The following is a 9389-nucleotide window of genomic DNA, read 5'->3' as shown; positions in this document are numbered from 1 at the left end:
ACGAATACAACTACTGATTAAGACTATTTCTTTATAAAAAATATGTTTTATTTAAAAAAAGATTCAAAGAACGGATTTACTATTAATAGTATAATTAAGTATTTATAGGTTTGGTAATCTATGTGTTGACAATTGAACTGGACTTCCAAGGAAGAACAATACTGAATCAGTAATAGTCTTGAGATTGTAGCTATATAACTCCTCCCTCCTAGTAAAAAAATGCTGAGATTTTCTGAAATTAGCACAGGCTAGATCAATTTGGATCTCCCTTGTGGTTTCTTGTTCTCGCCGTGGTTGATGAATAGACCATGAGACCCACCTAGTGTGCCTCAGGAAGGACAGTGACACTGTCTTCAGTGGTGGTTGGACAATGTTATCAGCAGAGTCCTGAGTCCTGAGTCCTGTGATGGATGTCAGGATACCCAGGAGCTACTCAAGTGTGTTCGATGGGGCAAACCATGAAATGTGTGTGAAGCTAGCATTCGAAGTATTGTAAACTATTTCAATTAATCAATTTTTCAATTGAATAGAAAAATTGTCGAGAGACGGTATCTATTAGACTTTCGTCTTACTCTTGTGATAATTTGCAAAAATTGTAGAATTTTAAATCCGATAGAATACGACCTACAGACGCCTCTGTTCCTTTATATAACATTGTATACGAGCACAAAAAATGCCAAGACGCAACTATTTCAGCAGAGGGTTTTTTTTATTTGAGGCGGTGGCAGATGGGGTTGCCTCAGGGTATCAGTTTTTATGTTATATATGCGAGGGGGCGAACTTAACCGACTTGGTTACCATGTCGTTAACCGGAAAATTATTTTTGCACTGATTGTGTATTTTTTAATATAATCAAGAATGTTAAAAAATGCACGAAAAAAAGATATATTCAGGATATTATTTGCTTGATTATTATTAGTAGTATTAAGGTATATTTAAATATCAAAGGCATAAGCAAAGATTAATATTGAACGAGTTTGTTTTTATATAGAACGCCATAGCAAGCACCTTCATATTTCTCAGATTTGTGAGCCGGCTTTCTTTATCGCTTTGTTTATATTAACCGTATCGAACTGGCGATGTGTTTGTTTGCTTTATGCGACACGATCTTTTTTTTTGTAAATCAAAGTAAGTCTTCTATTAGCTTTTAAGCACACCCGAAAATCTGTTATTACTTTTCATACATTTTTCTTTAAACTTATCGTTCGTGTAGTTAATAAACATAAGTTTTATTCGTATTTCTGTTCTTTTATTAGACACACAACCTTATGAACCACAATAATCGCAACAGGTTATGGCACAGATGTAAATAGCTCTCTGTGGTTATGGGCCCAGAATCTTAGTGGTTTATAGTGTGTCTAAGTTCGCGAGTTCTTGAGTGTGTCGCGCCGCCGAACACTCTAGCCGGTACAGTAGTGCGTTTACAGGGATTACGCAAGTTTAGTGAAGATGTTGTGTGAAAATGGCAACTGCGAAAGAAGGCTCTGCAGGACACATTGTCAAGTTTGACGGGAGCAATTTCCAGCTGTGGAAATTTAGCGTGTCCATAGTTTTGAAGGCTGAAGGCTTAGATGAAGTCGTTCAAGGAACATCAGGTGAACCAGAAAATAAAACAACGACGGAATGGAAATACTAGGACAAGAAAAATTCAAAAGCGCAAGTAGTTTTTCTTTCTTCCATTATGCCTGATCAATTGCAATATTTAGTTAATTGTAAAACTGCTGCGGAAATGTGGTCAAAATTAATTAGTATACATGAGCAGAAGACGGAAGTTTCAACAGAATTAATTTTGCAACGTTTTTATGAATATCGCATGCCTGTTAATACAAAAATATCTACTCATATTGTAAATATTGAAACGATTGTTAAGCATTTATCAGATATAGGCGAAAGTGTAAGCCAAAGTGCGATTTGCTCGAAAGTGATTAGTAACTTGCCAGCAAAATACAATGCTTTTCGTACTGCTTGGGATTCTGTCTATGCAAACTTTAAACAATCTAGCAGCACGGCTACTTAAAGAAGAGACTCGAATGACCTTAAGTGAAGATGAGACTACGAGTTTGGCACTGAAAGTTGAAGCTCTTCAAATGGAACTTGCCAATTATACAAGTAAAGAAAAGGGTACAACAAGCAGACAGAAGTATTGCCAATCTAAAAAAAAGAACCAAGTGCAATTTTTGTTATGAGAAAGAACACTGGGCGCGTGAACGCAAAAAGCGACTAGCCAAAGAAAAAGAAGATAAACATAAGAATGGTCACCTCCCCGATATAGAATCTGCTTACGTATGTGATATTTCAGTATTTTATTCATCTACTACAGAACAAGATCAATTCAACTGGATATGTGATTATGGTGCAAGCATGCATATGACCAACCAGAAAATATGGTTTTCTAAAATCGAGACAATTAGTAAACCAATTGCTGTAAAAGTGGCAAATCACAGATTAATTCAGGCAACTGGGATAGGAACCATAGAATTTCAGGCTCTTGTGAATAATGTCCGGCAAGATCGCACAATCAACAATGTTTTGTTTATTCCTGAGCCGCAAAGAAGTTTATTATCAGTGGGAGCAATGACTGATAGAAATTTTATACATTTTGCATACAAAGACAAATGCGAATTTCGTGATAAAGATGGTAGAATTTCATGCATAAAGCAAACCAACCAAATTGAATGTAATCTTGCTACGATTAATTCACTTCAAATGTGGCATGAACGTTTTGAACACGTCAACCTGCAAGTAATAAAAGATTTAAAGAAAAATGCAAATCTTCCTTGTACAAATGCAAATGATTTTTTCTGTGAAGCATATCAGTTTGGCAAACAACCAAGAAAACCATTCCATTCAACACTGAGACCAAAAGCTGAAAAACCTGGGGAGATGATTTACTCTGACGTGTGTGGACCTATGAACATTGAGTCACCGAGGGGCTCGCGTTATTTTGTACTCTTTAAAGATGATTTTAGTGAATACCGAATGGTATATTTTATGAGACATAAAAATGAAGTACTAAGTCACTTTAAAATTTTTGAGGCATTTGTACAAACACAAACTGGAAATAAAATGAAAATTTTAAGAAGTGATAATGGAACGGAATATTTAAGCCATGAATTCAGAGCATTTTTAGTAGAGAAAGGAATAGTTCATGAAAAATCCGCCCCATACTCACCTTAGCAAAATGGCACTTCTGAGTGAGAAATGCGGTGACTGGTGGAATGTGCCGGCTCTATGCTTTTGAACAAAAATGTTCCAAAAGAATTGTGGACAGAAGCTATAAATACAGCAGCCTATGTATTAAACAGAGTTTTAAGTGGAGAAAATTCTGAAAGTGCTTGTGAAAAATGGTTTAAAAGACAACCGTTCTTCAAACATATGAAATTTTTTGGATCTGTAGCCTATGTGTCTATTCCGCCTCAGTTTAGGAAAAAGTGGGATCCAAAAAGTGAAAAACAATTATTTGTATGATATGAAGGCTATTCTGAAAACTACAGACTCTGGAACTCGAAAACTCGAAAAATTAGTGTTAGCCGAAACGTAAATTTTGATGAAAAAAGCGTGATGGCACCTGTTTTAAATGAAACTGCTGAAACACTTCTACCTTTTGGAAATTATGAAAATAATCCAGAAGACGATGAAGACCAGCCACAAGAAGAAGAAATAACTGAAGGTATTGAACCACGCTGCTTATGTAATCGTGAAACTTTAAGACGCCAAGATTACTTCGGACCTGCAAATCATTATTCAGTAGTTGAACCTGAAACATATGAAGAGGCGATTAAAAACGAAGATTCGAAAAAATGAAAACTGGCTATGGATGAAGAAATTGAGGCTCATCAGAAAAACAAAACATGGAAGCTTGTGCCAAAACCGGAAAATGCGAAAGTGATAGACACCAAGTGGGTGTTTCGTGCAAAAAGTGACCAAAATGGTTACCTGACGCGGTACAAAGCTCGTTTAGTGGCGCGAGGTTTTATGCAACAAGAAGGCATTGACTATAAAGATACTTTTGCCCCGGTAGTGAGATATGACTCTATACGTGTGCTACTTGCTTTAGCAGCAGAAAATGATTATGAAATGTCCCAGTTTGATGTTAAAACTGCGTTTCTGTATGGTGAATTAGAAGAGATAATTTACATAAGACAACCACGTGGTTATGAAGACTCAAATGTTCCCAACAGTGTCGGTAAATTGATAAAAAAGTCTGTATGTATTGAAACAGTCTCCGCGCTGCTGGAATAAGACATTTGTGACCTTCTTAAGCAAGTATTATTTTAGACAACTGAAAAGTGACCCATGCGTTTTCGCCGGAAATATAAATTGATTGTCAATTTATTTGGCTTTATATGTTGATGACGGTTTAGTGATATCATCGTCGTCAAATCTGATTCGGGACATGTTGAGAAACCTAAAGGACAGTTCCAAGATCATGGTGAGTGACATAAAACAATTTGTTGGACTTGAAATTGAGTGCAATCGAGAAAAACATTCAATAGTGCATCACCAGAGACAATATGTGAAAGAGATTCTTCAAAAATTCAATATGGATCAAGCAAAACCTGTGAGTATTCCAGCAGAACCTGGACTTCATCTAAAAACTCCAGATTGTATTGACAGCTCAGCAAGAAATGAACCCTGTCGTCAAGCTGTTGGTTCTTTAAATTGTCTGGCTTCGGTAAGCAGACCTGATATTTCGTATGTTGTTAGTCAGGTGAGTCGTTTTTTAAATAATTAGGGTTCCGAACATTGGCAAGCAGTTAAACGTATTTTCCGATATTTAAAGAAAACCGATAATTTTTCTATTGTATATCGAAAAACCGAATGTGCATTTGTTGAGGGATATACTGATGCTGATTACGCTGGTTGCCATGAAACTAGAAAATCTACCAGTGGGTGCATTTTTATGTTTGCGAATGGTCCAGTCACGTGGTCTAGCCAACGATAAAGTGTGGTCGCTCTTTCGACTACTGAAGCCGAGTACATTGCCTTGGCACTTGGCACAAAAGGAGCTCGGCTGTGTGCGCCGGCTTTCCTTATCGCTTTGTTTATATTAACTGTATCGAACTGGTGATGTGTTTGTTTGCTTTATCCGATACGATCTTTTTTTTTTTATAAATCAAAGTTAGTCTTCTATTAGCTTTTAAACAGACCCGAAGATCTGTTATTACTTTTCATACATTTTTCTTTAAACTAATCGTTCGTGTAGTTAATAAACATAAGTTTTATTCGTATTTCTGTACTTTTATTAGACACACAACCTTATAAACCACGATAATCGTAACAGGCATCATATATTCGCGCAGGAATTATTTAGATGTGAAAACGAAATCTAATAATAATATGTTATAACAAACAAAATAAGTTACAAAATCGCATAATTTTTGATGGTGTTTATAAAAACCAAAACAAAATTATAAATAATATTTTGATTAAGAAACATTAAATATTTATTTAAAATAAGATATACAATTAATTTCTTAATTAACTTTTTGTATGAATATTCCAAACATAAGATGCGGCTTATGGTAGGCCCAATATCTATTACATCAGGATGTCGACTTAATAATCATACTTCCCTTATCTTACGTTCCTAAATAGCGGATAAGGACCCAACTTATAAAAAAAGTATAGATTACTTACAGCCTATTTACAGGGGAGTACCTCTGTAGAAAAATTTATACCAACGCGCTAATTGGATATTATATGAAAGAGACAACCTTGACTGATGGCTGGTTCGCCATCAAAAGGATCTGACTGAATCCGCTGTATTATGGCCTCAATACCGATGCTCAATCGAGCGTTCGTTAAAATTGTCAACTACACATTTTATTTTCTTTGTTGTTGTAGCTGGTGGTGAACACTCTTTGGTTTTTTTTTAATCAAGTTAAATTTAATGTTTATAGGCACCTGATACTTAAATCAGTAACAAGTAATATACCGAGTTTGTGTAATTCTTGTCTGGTGAAAAAGCAACCATATATTGTCGAATATTTTCGTTTTTTTCATGCTCAAACAGTCAAAGGCTCATTATGATTTTTTTATTGAGATTTTAAACTATAATTTTTCTTATTGTGTAGCCAATATATTAAAATATAAATTATATTATTGATTTTAATGAATTTGCTAAGCAAGGTTCTGGGCAATCTTTCCTTCCTAATCAAGATGTATATAATTTTTTTTATAATCGCTATTATTTCTTCTTAGATCTTCTCCAACCATGGCATTAAGTAACAATTGGTAAGGTCAATATTTATATAGGTTTAATTTCATTTTGTTTTGTATGTATATTACAATTTTCTGTAGCTCTAAAATGGAAACATGAAATTTTATCCAAATGGCTGAAAAAGTGTAGCAATAGTAAATAAAATTCAGAATTAAAGGTTACAGTGGAAAATTTTCGGGTAAACTTTTTGTCTTCTTGGATACTGACATAAAGAACTGAGTGGTAGTTAAGTTAAATCTGGGCTCTTGTAATTCTTGCTACGGTGTCGGCTGCTTCCCTAAAAAACTATTTTGATTTAGTCTATGCTGGAAATATAAATACGGTGAAAGAATTCTTCCAGCAAAGACGTCTACCCAGAAGGAATTTAATATTTTAGTTCGAATTGCAAACTTAAAAGGATATAATCAAGATCAGAAACAAGGAAGGAACATTTGCATATGCGTAATTAGACTTCCATTCTTGAAGCGGAGTGGCTATAATATAGCGGGTTACAAAGAGCAAGAAGACTTTTAATAATATTGCATTTTGATGAGTTCACTTATCATCATCAGACTCTCTAAATCCAAGTTTTTCTGGCTAGGAATAAACCTTTTTCAGAGCTTTTTAATTTAGAATAACTCTTAACAGATACGTATAATTTATTTTTAATTCCCGCCCTTCCTACCACGCTATGGAAGAATAAATAGAATAAAAAAAAGAAAATAAGAATATATATAAACAGATACTAACCGAAAAAAAAGTAAATGGAAAAAACAGAAAAATAGGAAAACATGTACTTACCGAAAGGTCTGTTTTCTCCCCGAAGTAATGCCTTCTGGCGGTTTCAGGGAAGGGATGTTTGGTAGATTGCCTTCATCCAGCGGTGGTTTTAGTGGGTATTGATCTGGCGGAGCCAACCGAGTCCCACAGTACTAGGCCACCAACAACGGCCGTAGTCTGTGTAAATGCATTTCCATCGCTATAGAAAAAAAAGAGAAAAAAAAAAGGTGTTATACTGTTAGTGCGTTACAGTGTGCAGACTGTTAGTGCCGGTATGCATACTGTTAGTGCGTTAGGTGTAGACGAGACTGATAGTGAGGTTGTTTTTGTATGCGGAAACTACGCGTAATGTGCATTATAATCAAGATAATGTATTATAATCGAGTTAAATGCGCCTCTTAGCCTCCATTTTGTTAATATTTATTATACAGGGTGATTCAAAAGTAAGCGGCATCCTTTCAGGGGCGTAATCCTTGTATGAAAATAAGGCAAAAAATTCATATTAATATGGGTTCGAAATCGCTTCCTAAGGGAGCTACGCCCCTTTGAATAGGACCCCTTGAAAACAATTTTTCTCTATAACTTTAAAACCTTCTAGAATTAAATTTTGAAAATTGGTGAACTGCATAAACATTTCGTTGTGAATAAGATTCTAAATTCAAATTTTTTAAATTTTATTCAGGTGCGTCACATGCGGGGGTTGGTAGGGGTAAAACATCCCTTTTTCTTTTACTCTTTAGGTTATTGTGATTTTGTTTGAAAATTATAAAATTTTAGAGTCTTATACGTAAAAAAGGTACTCTTAGTTCAATTCGATAGAGCGTACCATTTACGAGAAAATCGACTTTGAAAAATTTCTGATTGCGTATGTTTAATACATAATAACATTACTGGATACGCATTTAAAACGAAGTTGGCGGTTGTTTTTTGGTTTTTGGCATTTAAATGACTGATAAATGTCATTGTAAAATACAATTTACTTTGTCAAAGTAAAATTAGTTTCATAGAGTGTTTTACAAATTACTATTTATTATTAATAAGAAGGGCATTGCCTTTGTTGAGATTGGTACTTTGTGTTTCTAAGTTTAAAAAGATGGATTTTACGTATCAAGAACAAGCTGATATTCACATTATGTTTGGAAGAGCATTTGGTAATTGTGTTGAAGCAAGACGATTGTATCATGAGGTATTTCCTAATCGACGAGTGCCACATCGTACGGTTTTCGCAAGAGTAGATCGTAATTTAAGGGAAACAGGCAAATTCAAAAATGTGAGTAATATCGCATAATATCTACTTAAATTTTGCTTAAGGAACATTTCAAAGACAGGAAGTTGTTGGGCGACCAAGAAATGCCAGAACCCTAGCATTAGAAGAACGCGTTCTAGATCGTATTGAAGAAGATCCATCTTTGAGCACTCTCATCATCGCAAATCAAGAAGGGTCCTCTCAGTCAACCGTATGGAGAATTTTATTTTGCACGATATGTTACTCTACCCTTATCATATTCAACGGGTTCAGGCTTTGGAAGAGCGAGATTTCCTTCCTCGTGTACACTTCTGTAATTGGCTAGAAGAAAACCGCGTAGCTTTTGAAAATTTTGAGAAGAAAATTTTATTTCGGCTTCACAAGAAACGGAATTTTCAATTTTCACAACAACCACCTATGGACGGATGAGAATCCCCATGCTACAGAAGGCATATCAGCAGCAGTTTAGTTTAAATGTGTGGGCGGGAATAATCGATGGGCATTAAAAAGGACCTGTATTTATGCCGCAACGACTTAATAGACAAATTTACACAATTTTTTTACAGAATGAATTACCACAAATATTAGAAAATCTACCACTTCAATTACGAGCACAAATGTGGTTTATGCACGATGGTGCTCCCCCACATTTTAGCATTCTTGCTAGAGAACATTTAAATAATGGCTATCAAAACCGCTGGATAGGTCGTGGGGGTCCAGTGCCATGGCCACCACCGTCTCCTGACCTAAACCCCCTTGATTTTTATTTATGGGGACACCTAAAACAACTAGAGAAAAAAAAGTAGTGACGGTCAGTACTTAGCAGGTCATCTAGCTATAAGGTCTGATGATGCTGTATTAGCGAAACATGTCACCACCTGATTAATTAAAAAGACATTTTGAGACTGAGACTTGGAGTTTTCATTTTTTTTCTCTAGTTACGTAGGTCTCTTTGAGATAATGAACGAGTTCTTTCAATTTAAAACAACTAGTTTATTCCCGCCCTATACCCAATATTGATAATCTCAGGCAAAGAATAGAGGAAGGATTTCAGACAATTAAAAACAATCCAAGAATTCTACCACGTGTGCACCATAATCTAATAAAAAGATTAAGAGCTTGCCGTGACGCGAATAGTAATAATTTTGAACACTTTCTATA

Source organism: Anthonomus grandis, chromosome 5 (genome assembly GCF_022605725.1).
Source record: "Anthonomus grandis grandis chromosome 5, icAntGran1.3, whole genome shotgun sequence".
NCBI lineage: Eukaryota > Metazoa > Arthropoda > Insecta > Coleoptera > Curculionidae > Anthonomus > Anthonomus grandis.
Note: the sequence above shows the minus strand (reverse complement) of the source record.